The 19,061-nt window shown below is 30.8% G+C and overlaps 1 protein-coding gene and 1 long non-coding RNA gene across 2 annotated transcripts in view; one reads left to right on the forward strand and one right to left on the reverse strand.

The window, feature by feature from the left end:
- Positions 1-19,061, reverse strand: part of LOC127702559 (G-protein coupled receptor dmsr-1-like) — a 126,146-nt gene that overhangs the window by 76,459 nt on the left and 30,626 nt on the right. Inside the window, exon 2 of the mRNA XM_052206815.1 lies at positions 15,647-15,676. The gene's annotated coding sequence lies outside the window, so the exon portion shown is untranslated. The remainder of the gene's footprint in view (positions 1-15,646; positions 15,677-19,061) is intronic.
- LOC127703816 (uncharacterized) overlaps positions 683-19,061 on the forward strand; it is a 44,456-nt gene continuing 26,077 nt past the window's right edge. Inside the window, exons 1-2 of the long non-coding RNA XR_007983060.1 lie at positions 683-954; positions 10,086-10,234. This is a non-coding gene — a long non-coding RNA (uncharacterized LOC127703816). The remainder of the gene's footprint in view (positions 955-10,085; positions 10,235-19,061) is intronic.

Genomic DNA, 19,061 nt, shown 5'->3' on the forward strand with positions numbered 1-19,061 from the left:
ACATTGGTTTTGCACATTGATCGTGTACATCCTACAAACAGGTATGGTTTAAATAATTGCTGGTTTTATTTATTTGAAAAAAGAAATTGACACTTTATATATTGTGAATATGAATAATTTATAAAAATATGTAACAAAAAAATATGATCCTATAATAAAGATATTTTTATTAACAACACACAATTCATTCTCTGCAAACTTTTCTGACTATTTTTGATGTTCTTAACCAGAAATTTAAAATAGTAAAACAATCTTCATTCTTTAAGAAGGATATTGTTAAGTAAAAAACTGTTCCTTTTTTAAGTCATCTTGACCATAGAGCTATTTTTCTGTTGTCATCACATTTTTTCCTTGGTCTTTCCATCGTCCATTGTTTATTTGTCTTAGACAATTTACATTTTCATTATCTTTTAGAGACTCTAGTTAAGATATACATATCTGTTCATTGATGGTCAGTTGGGAAATACTCTATATGTTTGAAAAGAATTAGACTCCAAATGCATACAATTATTCATGAACATATTGGAAACATTCCTTAATTGGAGTGTCAGTGATGGCACCAAAAAGACATAAAAACTATTAGTGTAAATAAAAATTGAACCATTGTTGACATTTTAGAAAAGTACATTTTACCAGTAAAAGGAATACCACAAAAACAACTGCAAACTTGATTATAGCTAGGTGCACTTTAACAATGTGGGGTTTAACTTGAACAAATGAATTGTTGATGTTGCATTACATTGTCAATAAAGACAACTTCAGACATATAGGAGTTACATTAAAGCATTATTAAATCTGAACTTATCAGACTTAACTTTTAGTATGCTGATTTGTGAAAATAACTTTTATTTTTTTATTTTCAGACTCGACAATCAATAGCATTAAAGCAACAGAGAAATGTGTTGATTTCATGACTGACATCCTTGATTTCAATAACATTAAGGGATTAAGAAGGTAAATGTACAATTTAGACATTTGTATTAACATTCATGGTGAGAATTAACACAGATTTGTATTGGCTTGTAAAATATCATCTTGTTGACAAAGCAAATTGATCTAGTATAGTATTTATTTGTGGAAAATGGATGTTGTGTTTACTAGCTTGAGCAATTAAAAAGAAAGAAGGCAAAAAGAAAAAAGTGTTAGCATGTCTGTCGATACTGAAATGAGTTCAGCCAAACTGATGTCTCTCTTAAAACTCTATCTTTTTTTGGTTTCTGCATTTAACAGTATGAGATTTGAATGGAGCATAAATAAGAGGTTTTCCATATTTAAATATATTGAGACCTACAATGTAGTTCCATTATACTACAAAATAGATAAGGTGTCTTCTGTTTGCACAGAGAAGTATTGCAACAAGTCTAAATAATGAGTCTTATAATGTCTATCTATATAGTTTATAGCAAAACAATTAAGGTATGACTTGTATCATAATGTCTGCATCTGAAAATAAATCTTTATTCTTAAAGATGTCCAGGCTCATTTGAGTGGACAGGGGTAGATGTTAGGTTCCCCATGGTCTTTAAACTTAAAAAATATATAAGTAAAACTGTTAAAAAAATGATTATTGATGGATTGAGAATTTGTGTGCTGATCAATGACTGTGTAGAGATATTAAGGAAGGTGATCAGACAGAAGAAATTTAATGGCTATCCCATTTGTATTCAAATTACCATACTTGATGAATCAAGTATCAGTATTTCAGACTGTGGTGATTTTTGTGGTCATTGGATAGACCCTTTCATTAACTTTGAGGAGATAAGTCCGACATGCTACATTTAACATTATGATGCTTAAAAGCTTGGAAAGAATTTGTGATTTGATTTCAAGTATACCGCAGATGATTGGGATAAATTTTCTTTGTTTTGGCTTTGTGGCGATTGTAATTTAGGGATTGACAAATTTGTACCTGAACATAATCCGTGAAATTCCAAGTTAGAATTATAAGGCATGAAAAATTATTAAGATATATTAAAAACTTTATTTTAAATTGCAAGAAAGAGATTTTTTTTTCTCCTTTTGTTATGTGATTCATTTAATTGTACTAGAGAGATGGATTATTTTTATTATAAATGACAATATACCATTCCATCCGAACATTAAAAAGGTTAGACTTTGGATTAAAGATCAAATACTTTTAATATAAATCATACTTATATGTTTCATCTTTTGATCTATTACTTTAGTTCTTTAGATGTTTCTAGAACAAAGCTATTCTCAGAACAATGCATCTGAGGGTTTAAAGCATTTTAATATGGTTATACATGTATTGAAAAGTGACAGTTTGGATGCTTAATGAACATCAATTATTCTGATGTAAAATATTTTCATTTGTGAAGCATTTTTTGTGTCTAGTTACTTTTCTAAAACAAAAGCTATTATCAGAACAAAGCTACTAAATGTTTGAAACCATTTGGCATCAATATACATGTACTTCAAAAAGAGGGGTCATATGCTTAATAAATGATCAATGTCCTCCTGTAAATGTTTTTTACTGGAGGATGACATATTGGAGGTGAGTGTGTCGCATCATTCTTAAATTAGTAAGTCTTACTTTGACTTGATTTGTAGTGTAACATAACTATTGTATGGTTGTCAAGCACATGTTGAGCTACTAGGCTTAAGATTTAACAAAAATCTACTAGATATGAATATAATGCATTACATTGATTGCAACGTAAGACTGATTTTCCAGTTAAATAAAAACTGATAATTTCACATGTGAAATAAATCTGATTATTTCACTCCTCTGACATCATACTACAATGAGTGTTGTCAAGACAATGTTGATGATATTGCATCAAAGCAAATTGTGAATGCTTAGAAAAAGATCTAGTGCCTTGTAGTTTATACTTTTTTTCATTAAAAAGCCCATAGTCAATGTAATAAAACAAAAACTAATTTCAAATATTCAAATATCAAAAAATGTTCAAATTGTGTGACTGACAATTGACGTGTTGATGAATTTTTTTTTATATTTGAATTTTTCAATTAGTTATTCTATAAGTAATAGTGACTCTTAAAGGTTAGCAGAATAGGCAAACTTTCATATGTAATAGTGACTCTTAAAGGTTAGCAGAATAGGCAAACTTTCATATGTAATAGTGACTCTTAAAGGTTAGCAGAATAGGCAAACTTTCATATGTAATAGTATGCCATCATTCTGTAAGTGTTCCTGTTATTAATCAAACAATTATTATTTGTTGTTACAGTAATATAATATGCTGCACTTTTAGTAGATTTCAGCAAGATTCTCTTTCTAGAAGCAGCCATTTTTTTAATATAAAAAACTAAGAATAAAAGTAATCCTTTGGTATATTGCCATTTGGAATATCTAGATAGCTCTTTCTTCCAGAGATGTTTTCAAATTAGTCATTATCTGTTAATTGCCTGCATCGTAATACATTTTTTGTACTTGCAACACAATGAATCCTCTTTAATTTGAAATTATTTTGAACTGGTTTCATGCAGCAACATAGATATTTCTGCTTTTTTTTCCTATTATACTGAATTTATAGCTTGAAGATAAGTTTCTGGAATTGCAAATTGGACAAGATGTATAATTAGGATTTCTGTATAAAACCATTATTAGACAGACATAAAAAGGTCAAATTTATTACAAAAAATGTCACCAGGGATAATGGATTTTTGACTATATATCAGTAATAAATTAACAATTTTCTGACCACAGTGTCAGGATAATGATGAAAATGCATTTTTCCCTATATCCTTCTCAATCAAAAAGGAAGCATTATATATAGTATATTGATAAAACTTAATATTAAATCAGGAATCTCAGTACAAGATGACCTTAGAATTGTTTATGTCAATAATGAATATTATTGTGTTGTTGCTACATGTAAGAAAATGTTTTATTACCAGAATGTGTCATTAAACTGACTAGAAAAAAGCAAGCATTACTGAATGTAAAAGCCATCATCTCTTTTAAAGAAGGAGAATCTGTCAACCATCATTTTAATTTTAAAGTGCGATTTATTGCTTGAGATAACATAATATTTTGTGCATCAACAGCTTGTCAGAAATGATCATTTTTACCAATTTAAAAGATTGGTTCAGACAATGAAAAGCGTTTTCAGAAGAGATAGAGGTGTGAAATATTTCCCATGTGTATTCCAGTAGAAATTATCAAGTCTAATAGCACTTGTATAATATATAGCATTATATAATATTCAAGATCATATCACTTATATATGGACATAGATAGACATCACCATTTAGAAGTTTACAAATACAGATCAACATATTAAAAACAATCCTATTTGACGTTTTGGATGACTTTTTTTGTCATTTTGTGTGTTATTACTAGAATACATGATCAAACATTTTACCTTTATATCCAGTTTACCAAAATGTCAAATACCATAAATCATGCAGCATTATGTTGGCAAATCTGAGATATAAACAAATTATGAAACTCACAGATAGATAGATAAATTCATAATAAAATGCTCCGCAGGGCGCAGCTTGATACGACCGCAGAGGTCGAACCCTGAACAGTTGGGGCAAGTATGGACACAACATTCAAGCTTGATACAGCTCTGAATTTGGATTGTGATTAAATATTTGACACAGCATAGGTTTCTGACACAGAATGAATGTGGTCTAAGAACTTAAAAATTTTAAATTGGACATTCACCTATTATGGTCCAATATCCAAAATCTAAATACATGGTTAGATTCAGCATATCAAAGAACCCCAAGAATTCAATTTTTGATGAAATCAAACAAAGTTTTATTTTAGACCCTTTTGACCTCAATGTGGACAAAGTTGATAACGGGGCCCAAAAATCAAAAATCTAAATACATGGTTAGATTCAGCATATCAAAGAACCCCATATATTCAATTTTTGTTGAAATCAAACAAAGTTTAATTTTGGACCCCGATTTGGACCAACTTGAAAACTGGGCCCATAATCAAAAATCTAAATACATGTTTAGATTCAGCATATCAAAGAACCCTAAAAATTCAATTTTTGTTAAAATCAAACTAAGTTTAATTTTGGACCCTTTGGACCTTAATGTAGACCAATTTGAAAACGGAACCAAAAATTAAGAATCTAAATACACAGTTAGATTCCGCATATCAAAGAACCCCAATAATTCAATTTTTGATGAAATCAAACAAAGTTAAATTTTGGACCCTTTGGACCTCAATGTGGACCAATTTAAAAACAGGGCCCAAAATCCAAAAACTTAATACACGGTTAGATTCAGCATATTAAAGAACCCCAAGAATTCAAGAATAAAACCCCATTGAAATTGATCAAGAAATAAGCAATTTATACGAAGTATCTTCTTTTGCACAATACTGTGCAATTGAATATTTCTTGCTATTGCGCAATACTGTACAATTGACAATTTCTTGCTATTGCGCAATATTGTGCTATTGGATATTTCTTGCTATTGCGCAATACTGTGCAATTGAAGATTTCTTGCTATTGCGCAATACTGTGCAATTGAAGATTTCTTGCTATTGTGCAATACTGTGGAATTGAAAATTTCTTGCTATTGCACAATACTTATTATATAATAATTTACACATCCTGTTTGGTGTGTATCTCCTACCATATCATTATTATTTGCTTTTAAATATAAATCAGAAATAACCAACTTAAAATGGAAAATTTTAAAAGAAAAAAAAAAGGAAAAAAAGAAAAAAAAAATCCCCCCCCCCCAAATTTTTTGAACCCCCTTATGATTCATCATCCCCAAACTCAATCCCAGCCTTCCCTTTGTGGTATGGTACCTTGCAGTACAATTTCAGAGAGATCCATACACTTGAACACAAGTTATAGTCTGGAAACTAGAAAAATGCTTATTTTTGGCCCCTTTTTGGCCCCCAATTCCTAAATGTTTAGGGCAATTACCCCCAAACTCAATTCCAGCTTTCCCTTTGTGATATGGAACCTTGTAGTACAATTTCAGAAATATCCAAACACTTACACACAAGTTATTGTCATGAAACTAGAAAAATGCTTGTTTTTTGCCCCTTTTTTGGCCCCTAATTCTTAAATTTTGGGTCAATTACCCCCAAAATCAATTACAGCCTTCCCTTTGTGATATGGAACCTTGTGGTACAATGTCAGAGAGATCCATACACTTACACACAAGTTATTGTCTGGAAGTTACAAAAATGCTTATTTTTGGCCCCTTTTTGGCCCCTAATTCCTTAACTGTTGGTACCATAACCCCCAAAATCAATCTCAACCTTCCTTTCGTGGTATTGAACCTTATGGTAAAATTTCATGGAGATCCATTCACTTAAACTAAAGTTAGAGTGCGAAAACCAATGTGTCTTTGGACGACGCAGGACGACGATGGACGACGACAACAACGATGACGCCAACGTCATACCAATATATGACCAAAAAATTTTCAATTTTTGCGGTCGTATAAAAAGGAACACACACTACCAATCTTTCCAACTGATTTAAAAGTTTGTTTTTATGCTGTATTGTTACACTGTCTAAGGTAAGAGAAGGGTTGAGCACTTTAAAACTAAAAAAAAACATATCATACTCCACAACATTCTTTAAGTGACTGTCCCAAACTAGGAACCTGTAATCCAGTAAATGTAATTGGTTGCTGTCTGAAATAATTGTTTTGTATTCATTGTTGTTCATGAGTTCAATAGATGTATGCATGTACCAAACCATAAACCCAATAGATTGGAACCAATTACATTTGTAAGCAATCTATTATCTAAAGACTCTGATAGCATGAAAAGAACAGTGAGAACTCAATATGAGGGCATCTATGATATGTATGTTTTTCTAGAAGATCAAACAAAAATATGATCTGAAAAATTCTCTGATAGGTTTAAGATATGGTAATTTTTAAGGAACCTATATATAAATCATAAAAATTATTTTGTTTTGTTCAGAAATTTAACACTTGAACAAGATTGTATGTCTTTTGCCAGTATTTTTAGATTGCTGTGAAGACATATGATCATTAGCACACAATGTAAAGCATTTAGTCGGAAGTGAAGAAACTTGTTAAGGCAAGAGAACAGTGGTGTTTTATCATTGATTTTGTCATTGAAGGGAAGTTGTTATTTTCTAATTTATCATTTACTTCTGCAAAAGTGATTGTCAATAATTATCCAATGTTTAAGAAATCATCTGACATACTATTTTTTTAGTTTGAAAGTTTGTGGACAAAAGAAATGTCAAATGTCATACGCAGGACATTTTAAAGATTTTGTGGTATTTTGTGCATCATAAAAATGTGAAATGCAAATGAAACCAACTCATGCATATAAAGTCAATGTTTAAATATACAAAATTGGGACTTACTTTCAACTGCTATATTTTGTCATGGTTATGGGCATGTACCGGTAGTAATTCTTTGATATTAGATTATCTTAAGTATTGCTTTTCATAAAGCATTGATATTAATGGTCTATTAATAATATCATTGATTTCTAGGCTTTTTATCAATTGTTTTTTTTAATGTGCATTTTAAGAGGATCATTCAGGAACCTCTTTTGTGAATTTTTTTAAAAATGTTGGTTCGTTTATATGTTTCGAAGTTTAGTGCGGTGTCCATTTCACTGAACTAGTATACATTATTGTTTAGGTGTGGTATTTTCTTGCTTTGTTGAGAACCCATTAGTGGCCTTGGGCTGTTTTCTGCTCTTTAGTCGGGTTGTTGTCTCTTGTGAACATTCTCTGTTTCCATTCTCAATTCTATTTTATAGATCAAGACCATAGGTAGGGAGGACATTCACTAGTCAAAAACTTATATTTCGTTTTTTTTTTTTATTGTCTTGCCTGCAACCAAAGTCCTGATGGTGAGACACAGCTATTGTACATTCATCTCCAGCTTTTTCAACATTTTAGGTTTAACCTGTGGTTAAAGTTTTTTTTTAAACATTAAAAAAACTTTGTTTAAACTTCTTAGAATTTAACAAAACTTGGACAGAATCTTATTCATGAGCAAGAAGAAGGATCCAGAGCAAAATTTTGAAAATATTTTTCTTCTTTTTTAGTATTGAACTGATAAGTTGACATTAAGATACATTTTAGAGTAAACATAGTTCTGGAGAACCTCTAAGATTTTTCTTCTTTATAATTTGGATTTGATGCCAGGTCTTAGTATTCTATGTAACTAATTCTCAACTTTTCGAAACTCAGAAGAACATATGGTTATAGGAAATGCCTATTGTTAAAACCATAAAATAAACTTAATATATCTTTTTTTGGTAAACTTGTATCATTTGTTTGATGTCTTGTTGACATTTAATGGACATCACCATATTCATAATCAGATTAAGAATCTGGCTTTGTTATATCTTCATTAAGCTGCCTGTTGCTGAAGATGATGATTTTCTTTACAAGAATTAGGTTTAAATTCATGATTAAGAAACTTTGCACAGCTTTATATCAAAATTTGTGTAATTAAAATATTCAAAATAAAGTTCAAGATATTCTAAATCCATCTTCTAATTGGTTTTAGAATCTTAGGGAATAACCCAATGTACCTTCTTTTACTTGAAATTGAAGCAGTTCATGCTAGAAGTGTGCCTTATATTGAAAGATAGGCTGTTTTTCACTTCAGTAGAACTACATCAATCAATACTTCTTTTATAAGCAATTGCATCTGTAGCATATTTTTAAAGATATTTGAAGTTCAAATGAAGACATGTGTTAAACAGTCTAACAAAGTGAATGCAAATTTTCCAGTTGAATTGCATTTAACCGTTAGAAATCACAAAGTCAAGAACCATTCATCAACAAATTTTCTTCAAAAGAAATAATTCATTGACTGTAAATAAAAACAGGTATCCCTTGCTCATTGAGTTTAACCATTTTATAAGTAAGACACTGGAAACAAAATTATATTCTAAGAAGGATTTCACCCTGTACAAGTCATTGCAACTTTAATCATTACTATGCTATTCGATTTGATCATCCTTTTTTAACACTTAAAAAAAGACATGATTTACTCCTACCAGTTTATGACCCCGTTCACACTTGTACAAAATTGAATCGATCTTAAAAAGACCAGTTCGCGTTTACATTTGCACAAGCAAGATCGATCGAGATCGATCTTATTTAATCTTATGCGTTTACACTGCAACATAAAAAGAACTGGTCTGACCTTATTACCTTACATTTCGTAAACACACACTGCAAAATCATGGAGAAAATAGTTGGATCATTGGAATTTCGTATGGAGTTATTAATTATCTATTTGGTTCACTCGTCACATGTCATTAAACAAAGATATGTGATAAGACTGTCACTTAAAAAGGAATGGTCAATGCGTTTGAAGATGAGGATTTGCAGCAAAGAAAAAGAATTTATCTATTCAGAAGAATGATCCAAAAACGGCGGAATCTATGTTTACTTTTCTTATCCCATCCATCGTTTTTAAACACGTATATTTTTGCCACCGCAAATGTGCAGATTTATTTTAATATCTAAATATAACATTTATTTGAAGAAAGATCGATTGTGATCGATCTAAGCATTTATACATGAAGAAAGATTGATTCAATTAAGATCGATCTTTTTAAATTTAAACCACCTCTGGAGGTGCACTTTTAAGTACGATTGAAGATAGATCTTTCCTGTTTGAATTAGACTAAAGATCCATCTTTTTAAGATCGATCTCATGAAAGATCAATCTTTTTTACAAGTGTAAACAGGGTCTAAGATAGAAGTTTTCAATCCATTCATTGAAGGCTGTAGGATATACTCTACTTTCCTCAAACAGTGTAATATAGAAAGTGACCATAATGAAAGAAAATGGATTCATCAATTGCATTATTATGATAATTTTGCATTATTGTCTAATTTGAATGATTGATAATGCAAATAAGATGCTTACTTCTTCATTTAAAATCCATAATTGTCTCTTGCCAATAATCTGCATTTTGCACAGTCTCTTTTATTAAAATTCATTTCATTTATGTAAATTCCCTGTTTGCCTCCCTGTCTAATCAGATACCCACATTGTATTTTTATCTGCTCAACAAGTTGTTTTCCGTAGAATTCAGTTTCCTCATTGATTTTGCCCCAAAGCAATTTTTTAAATGCTATAATAATCCTTTTCAGGATGACGGATTAGATAAAGATCTCAAACAGAACAGAAAAACTGCTAGCAGTGACCGTTGTTTTCATGAACAGAAAAGCCCTGATTTTATCAGAAATATTTATAGTTTTACAATTACAGCTTTATAATGGTGGCATAAATCACATACCTGGTAAAAACCGATAATGGTATTTAATAACTTAATTCCTTACACCTATCAAATACCATTTTAGCAATATTTTGTGCTTTTGTTTAAAAATTATTGATATTTTAATGGTACGCTTACTCAAATTGTATGTTTCAACAGTTATTTGAGAGTTTTAACAGCTTAATATATATTTATGTCTTGTTAGATTATTTTGTTTATCAGTTAATTAGTAAATTAAATCTACAATAGGAGGTGATTAGTTTTATATCAGTAAAATACATTAAACTTCCAATGCCAACAGAACACAAGGGAAATAACTCCCAATAATTTGTCAATAACATTGTGAATATCAAAATTGAGATATTCTTACATTTAACATATAATTTTTGCAATGTTTTGAAACTATGGCAAAATATTAGCTTGAAAAATATATGATTCTAGATAGATATTTTCAACCTGATGCCTCTAACCAATAAAGGTTTTGACTATTACTGTTTTGGCCAAATTATTACATATATGTAAATATGAAAAGTTTTATATCCATGAAAAGCTTAATAATCTTAAAAATATGAAAAGCTTAATAGTCTTAAAAACATAAAAAACAATCTTAATAAAATGCTCGTGAGGCGAAGCTTGATACAACCGCAGAGGTTAAACTCTGAACAGTTGGGGAAAGTATGGACACTTACATTCAAGCTTGATACAGCTCTGAATTTGGATTGTGATTTAATATTTGACACAGCATAGGTTTTGGACACAGAATGAATGTGGTCAAAGAACTGAAAAATTTGAAATTGGACTTTTACCTATTATAATCCAAAATCTAAATGCATTTTAGATTCAGCATATCAAAGAATCCCAATAATTCAATTTTTGATGAAAGCAAACAAAGTTAATTGCTGTACTCTTTGGACCACAATGTTGACCAATTTGAATGACCAAAATCCAAAATGATAGGCAGAAAGAAGTAACTATATTTGCACCTACCTTTGATGCAGACTTTAATCATTAAGCTCAATAACAATGTTATGTATGAATTGATGGATCTGTTTGAAATGTTACAATTTTGTCTATCATACATCTGTCACTGTAAATTATCATATTTCATAGTGACATGTGTGGTTTAACAGAAAACAAGTTTGACCCAAGGTTCGTATTAAAAGCTTTAAATCAGTTGTTTTAATATTGTTTTCAGAACCATAGATAATTTTAAATACCCCATTTAATTTCATCTTTTTTCAATTATTTAACAATGTCCATTGGTATTTTCAAAATGCAAATTCTCTTGGATAAGCATAGAAAAGCTTTTCCGATACGTATATGAATGCACAATGTAAAAGTGTGAAACTGCATTCAGTGGGTTTTGATTTGATGCCCAATAATTGAGGTTCATGATTATTATTATTAGGTAAGTATCCATAGCAAGTTTGAGAATAAAAGGGAATTGTTCATTTAAAATTGTTAATCATCTGATTATGGAAGCTCTTGAGTTATAGGCTAAAGACTAAGACCAAAATACTACTGTTAGTGCAAAGCAATTTATTGTCTTACAGAAAAAAATTGATTTGTTTGGTTTTGAATGTCTTCAAATGTTCTTGTTAGCGAGATTGGCCTGAATTGTAGACTGCCTTAGCAAGAGCTTCTTCCTTTCAAGGGCACTTGGACAGTATGTGTGATCTGAAGGAGACACATTGACAGGTTATTATTATAATTTCTAGCAATAATTTAGAAAAGAGGAAAAATTGTTATTATATACTCGAAGTACAAATAAATGAAAATTTCAGTTTTTATGCCCCAGCCGCTTGGAGAAGGCTTTAAGGGGCACGAAGTGTTACCCTTGAAGATCCTTCTGTCTTTCTGTCTGTCCCATTTTTGTTTCCTCACTCTAACTTAAGGATGTTCACTACCCTGTTTCAAAATAACAAACTTTTAAAAGACTGTTATAAATTGATAGTATATGAATAATGGAACCAAGAAAGCAGAAAAAAATGAAGGGTCCGTGTGCTTGTTTTTCGAGATATAAGCCTTTGAAAATTTGGCGGGAAATGATTCTCTCTAGATTTTTCATGCATTTAACATTAGCACCTTTTTTCTTTCAAAAACAACGAAAAAATAATAAGGATTTTATAAGATTTTCAAATATGGCTTTTAACGTTTAAACCTGCTGCATTTGTTTGCACCTGTCCTAAGTCAGGAATCTGATGTTCAGTAGTTGTCGTTTGTTGATGTGGTTCATAAGTGTTTCTCGTTTCTAGTTTGTTATATAGATTAGACTGTTGGTTTTCCCGTTTGAATGGTTTTACACTTGTAATTTTTGGGGCCCTTTATAGCTTACTGTTCGGTGTGAGCCAAGGCTCCGTGTTGACACTGTTGAGTACTGTGACCTATAATGGTTTACTTTTATAAATTTTGACTTGGATGGAGAGTTGTCTCATTGGCACTCATACCACATCTTCTTATATCTATTTAAAACTATATGTAATAAAATTATGAAAAGAAAAGTAAGGGTTAGTGGACAAAATTATTTAATGGCCAAACATGGATAAAACCAGAGGATTCCAAAAATCTGGCAAAAATTCAAAAACAAGAGGAGCGAACATCCTTAATTTTTTCTCATTCAAATTTTATGAAACTCATTCACAATGCTAAGAACCAAAACCTGCAAACAGAGTTCAAATTTGGGCAGCAAGTCCTCAGACACATTCTTCTTTTATTTTTTATACAATGTAACTGATAATTATAGGTAAGTCGTGATTGCATGTCCATGTTATACTGTAATATGACAAATGTAATAACTGATTTGAGGATAATAATTATAGCCAAACATTTCTAAATTGATTAGCAATTTGCATGTACAGCTGAATATAATTCAATTTGCTTGGGAGTTCTAAGCTCAGAGAAGTACCCTTCAGTGACTTAATTAGTATTGTATTGTTAAAATTTAGAGCCAAACTTGTTTATTTTTTACGTCATACTACGTTTGGGGATGATTCAGATTGATAATGAATAAACCCATTCATTGTCTTGTGCATTTTAATTTGCATGATAAAGAATAAGGAAACGTTTGTACTTTTTTGTCTCCCAGTCATTCAGTATGTTAAGGTAATTAGATAAATAAATGGATTTTTGCAACACATGTTCTGATATCTTTTACCAAATGTGAAATGAAAATGTGTGAAGAAAAAATTAAGAAGACAATTTATTGCTCAAACTCTTATCAGTTTCCTATACCATAAGTTTCCATGCTGAAAACCATTTGAAATAATAGGTTTGCTCATCCAACATCTCTTTATCGCTATTCAAAAATCTTCCAAGGAAATTGAGGTTTCTTGTTCAGTAAAAATCATTGTTTTCACTCTCAAAATATAGAAATAAAATTCTTTTATGGTTCATTTTGAACAAATTTAAATGACTGTCAGGGAAAATCACATGTACAAGAAAATAAATTTAAGTTTCTACTGGTAGTAATTAGACTCTTAAAGAAATTAGATTTGTGCTTGTCAATTGAATTTCCATGTTTTATTTCCTAGAACAGTAGTCTAGTTTATGGGTAATATAATCTGGGAGCATGTTCCATGTGTATAACAATAAATGATTAATATTATAAAATTAGTGGAAGATCATTAAATAAAAGACTTCTTTGAATTAAGTAATAGCAAAGAAAAAGGATATTTTTACTTAAAGATTGGTTATACAACAGTGCCATAGTAGATATTTTGTACTGCTGAAGTCATTGTCATTGTAATGAATATGTCATTTTGTTATGCCCCTGTTGCTAGTTGGCAGGGCATAAACTTAAACCCTTGTCTGTTTGTACGTTTGTAATGTCCAGAAATATGTTTCCATTCTCTAGTTTGCCTCAATCAAATGTTATTAGACTTAATCCCAAAGCTTATTACCACCAAATACTGATCAAGTTCGAAATTTTGGTGGCGTCACTTTCATTGTTCTCGAGTTATGTCCCTTTATAAATGGAATAAAAGGCTTCGCTGAGCGCAGCCTGATACGACCGCAGAGGTCAAACCCTGAACAGTTGGGGCAAATTTGGACACAATATTCAAGCTTGATACTGTCTGAATTTTGATTGTGATCAAATTTTTGACATAATATAGGTTTCTGACACAAAATAAATGTGGTCAAAGATCTTATAAGTCCATTGCGCAATACTGTGCAATTGAAGGTTTCTTCTTGAAACTTTTCAAAAATTAGAAATTTTAAAAATGTTGAAAAAAAAATATGAATCCCTTTAAAAAAATTGGGAAAAAAATCGGCCCCCCCCCCCTAACTTTTTGAAACCCCCCTTGGAGCAATAACCCCAAAACTCAATCCCAGCCTTTCCTTTGTAGTATGGAACCTTGTAGTACAATTTCAGAGAGATCCATACACTTACACACAAGTTATTGTTTGGAAACTAGAAAAATGCTTGTTTTTGGCCCTTTTTTGGCCCCTAATTCCTACATGTTTGGGGCAATTAACCCCAAACTCAATCCCAGCCTTCCCTTTGTTATATGGAACCTTGTGGTACAATGTCAGAGAGATCCATACACTTACACACAAGTGACTGTCTGGAAACTAGAAAAATGCTTGTTTTTGGCCCTTAGTTCCTAAACTGTTGGCCCCATAACCCCTAAAATGAATCTAAACCTTCTACTTGTGGTATTAAACATTGTGGTACAATTTCAGAGCGATCGAAATATTTATACACAAGTTATTATCCTGAAACTAGAAAAATGCTTTTTTTGGGCCCCTAATTCCTAAACGGTCGGGACCATCATCCCCAAAATCAATCCCAACCTTTCTTTTGTGGTATTGAACCAACTTAAAAATTTTCGTAGGATCCATTCACTTAAACTTAAGTTATTGTCCGGAAACCAATGTGTCTTCGGACGACAACACAGACAACGACGCAGACGACGACGACATACCATTATACGATCCCAAAAAATATTTTGTGGTCGTATAAAAATTGCTGAATATGGGGTATATGGACACATTCTTCTTTTGTTTTTCATTTATTGTTTTGGTAGTCATGAAATATTTAGATATGGATCATATACAATCATTGTTCAGTGGTGGAGATATGTTTGATGTACTCGAAACAACAAGTTACAATTGTGATATGATTTTGTACTTTGAAGTAAGAAATTATTATCTTTTTTTTTTTTGGTACATTAAACCGTCCAACCACTTTATGAATTCTGTGGTCATATATTGATATCCTTCATGAAAATATTGATGAATTTCAATGGATACTCTCAGTTAAATACCTTGTAGATGTAAAAAATATGATGTTCTGTTTGCCTGAGACCAATGTTTAAATATCATATATTTATGATTAAGTTGACTGCAATGTCTGTCACTATATAAAACTTTAAAGGGTAATAAATAAAAGACTGTAAAATTGAAATATCAAAACTAATCAGGAAAATTACTTACTTATAAAATGGAACTGACCAACAGTAACATCTGAAAAAAAAAATGAAATTATTTATTACTCTCAACACTGTGATTTGAATATAATTAAAATGTTTTTTTAGTGACAGTGGGACAATGCTACTTATAAGCATGTGTATATTCTATTTCCTCAGAGTATTGTCCCCCTCGCAACACGTTGCGAAGGACAAGGAAATACCGGGCATCCATACAGCCGGTCTTGTTAGCACTCTCACACGTACAATTCTTGCCAGATTTTTATGAAACTTATATCATAGGTTTATATTAGCAATGTCTTAGATGAGTTAGAAAATCAGTGTTGATCAAATTTTTTTTAAAGAATTTTGCTCCTTGAAAACACCAATTATATTGAAAATTGCATTGTTAGTGCACTTGTTTGTACAATTCTTGCAAGATTTTTATGAAACTTATATCATAGGTTTATATTAGCAATGTCTTAGACAAGTTCGAAAATCAGTGCCGATCAATAATTTTTAAAAGAGTTATGCCCCTTGGAAATAATAATTATAAGGAAAATTGCCTTATGAGAGCTCTAATGTGTACAATTCTTGCCAGATTTTTGTGAAATTTATATGATAGGTTTATGTCATCAATTTACTTGAAGAGTTCAAAAATCAGCGCTGATCAATTATTAGTCCCCTACTGACGAAGTCGAAGGGGACTTTAGGTTTGCACTCCGTCTGTCTGTCTGTCCATCTGTCAGTCCGGCAAATCAGTTTTCCAGACTTTTTTTCCTCGTGCTTGAAGATATTGATTTGATATTTGGTTTATTGATTTATCATGACAAGTTACAGGTCAAGTTCAATTTTCACGATTTTAGCTTTTCTCTTTTTCAGTAAAAGCCCTTTCCCCAGAATTAAACTTTTGATGAAATACTTATTAATTAGTAGATTTCTGTTCAAAGGGAAATAACTCATTTTTAAAAGACTTTTAAAAGACAAAATGACATTTTGGATTTTTTTCCTTTTCTTTGGTAAATTGTTTGAAGAATTTAGTGGTAGGTTTGTTTGTCATTCTTGAAGATATTGATTTGGTAATTAGTATATAGTTTTATCATGACAAGTTACAGATCAGAAAATTCACTCACATAATCAGTTTTCAACAGTTTTTTGGTCATGCTTGAAGATTTTGACTTGATATTTTTATGTAGTTTACACCATGACAAGTTATAGATCAAGTTAGAATTTCGTTCCATTACAATGAATTTGTAACCGGTAGGGGACTATGTATTGCCATGCAATACTCACAGAATGCTTGTTTTCAAAAGAGTTTTGCCCCTTGAAAATATTGATTATATGGAAAATTGCAATGTTATGGATCTCATGTGTTCAATTCGCCAGAATTTTATGAAACTTATGTCATAGGTTTATATCAGCAATGTCTTTGACACTTTCGAAAATAAGTTCTGATCAAATATTTTTAACGAGTTATACCCCTTGGAAATATAAATTATAATGGAAAGCACATTACATTTGCTCTGAAGCCTTTATTTCTCTTAAAATATTAAAAAGTTTTAAAGAACAATGAAAAAGTGCTTTTTTTAGTTATTGCCCTTGTACCTTGGATAGATAAACTATGTGCAATGCAGGGGACATTGGAACTCTGTCCTTTTTTCAATTTTATTTTGAACTTAAAATTATTAGAGTAGAATTACAAAATTGAACTCGATTAGGCATCAAATTTGTCTTACAGAGAAAGCAAATGTACAGCAACTGGTGTCCTTCAGTTTCCTGTGTCTATGTACTAGGTTTGGATTATTAGTATCATCTTATTAAAAGATCAGGATGGGTCAGTGGAAATTTCTTTTAGAAATGAAACTCTGTTAGCTGTGTGATGCTGAAAAAATGCACTCAAGACACACAGAGACACAGCTACTTGTTTTTGTTTCCGTATAAAGATTGTGTCATATGTTCATTGTCCTTGACCTCATTTTCATGGTTCAGCGACTTTTTAAAAAAGCTGTATAATCTATTGAATACTTATGAGTAATAGCTAAAACTGTATTGTATATATTATCCTTGAAAGGCATGTCAGTCATTCAGGGTTCACCTGACTTGAACTTCATTTCATGGATCAATGATCACAATTAAGTTTCATGGTTAGTCCATTTGTTAGATACTATTTTTAAAAAGTCAATTTGTATATTAGATAGGAAGCGATTGTTCATTGGTCGTTGTTAAGTTTTCCTTGTTTGATCTGTTTTTTTTTCAGATACTATATATAGTGAATGGAATGATTGCAAGGTATACATGTCTGTCTGACAGGGTTCTTCTTGACCTTTTCATGGATCATTGATTATATTAAGTCTATATGATACTAATCAAACCGTTGTATTAAATAATATCAACATCAATTGAATCATGATGAGTAAAGCAGTTGAGGCGTTTCAGCATGTGCACTCTTTGATTTTTTATATGTTTAATTTTGTGGTTCTTTTTAAGTCCTGTTTCTATTGCACTATGCAGTTGTAAATGATTAATACTTTAAATAGATGTTTTTACTACCCTATTGTTTAAATTAAAAGAGATGTTATCTCTAACAATGCATTGCACATTACATTATTGTTTGAAATATCAACAGTAGTTACATCAAAGTGTTTGAACATAGGCATGTAAATTCCATCTGTAAAGTCATATAGCATCTTTAAAAAGGTTGGAGTGTAGAATAAAGCAATTACGCTTGTATTTCTGCTTTCTATTCTCTTCTTTGAACTGATTACAGACTAGCATGATAACATGATAGATAAATTGCTGAACCATCTGTATCACAGTTGTACCGATATGGATCAGCAGTTTTATTTTTCAATAGAATATTGAAAATTCATTAATCATTTAGTTCCTTTTATATAACAATAGAATTGTTCAATGATTCTGTATGATAATTTTACAAAGGAAAAATGTTGTAATATTCTGGAACCTGATTTTCGTCAAAATGTATTCAATATTTGAACAATGATTTTAACATTAGGAGAAAGTTGTATAATAAAGCAATTAATTATGGTAACGATTTTTTATTTCCAATTACATATTTGTCTTGCTTGCTTCATTACTTTATTTCAATTATCGCAATTAATTGGCCTGTTTCTTTTCCAAAGAGTAACATAATTTTGGGTTGTTCAACTGATTCAGTCTTTACAAGTTAATTAATTGAATAGGTTTTCCCATGTTTTAATGTACAATATGTACTTTTGTGAATGTCACATGTTCTGTGCTGTTCTATTTTTGGCAATAACATTTTGTGGAGTTGTCCATTTTAAATTGATATTCTACCAGATCAGAGGCATAACTAACCCTATTTATTCTTATATGTGACAGTGATTATTGAAATCACTTAAACATGGTGTTAAATTGTGTTTTATTGGTTTAATGCTAACTGCGAATGGAACAGTTATGGGTTC

Source organism: Mytilus californianus, unplaced genomic scaffold, assembly GCF_021869535.1.
Source record: "Mytilus californianus isolate M0D057914Y unplaced genomic scaffold, xbMytCali1.0.p SCAF_1, whole genome shotgun sequence".
Classification (NCBI taxonomy): Eukaryota; Metazoa; Mollusca; class Bivalvia; order Mytilida; family Mytilidae; genus Mytilus; species Mytilus californianus.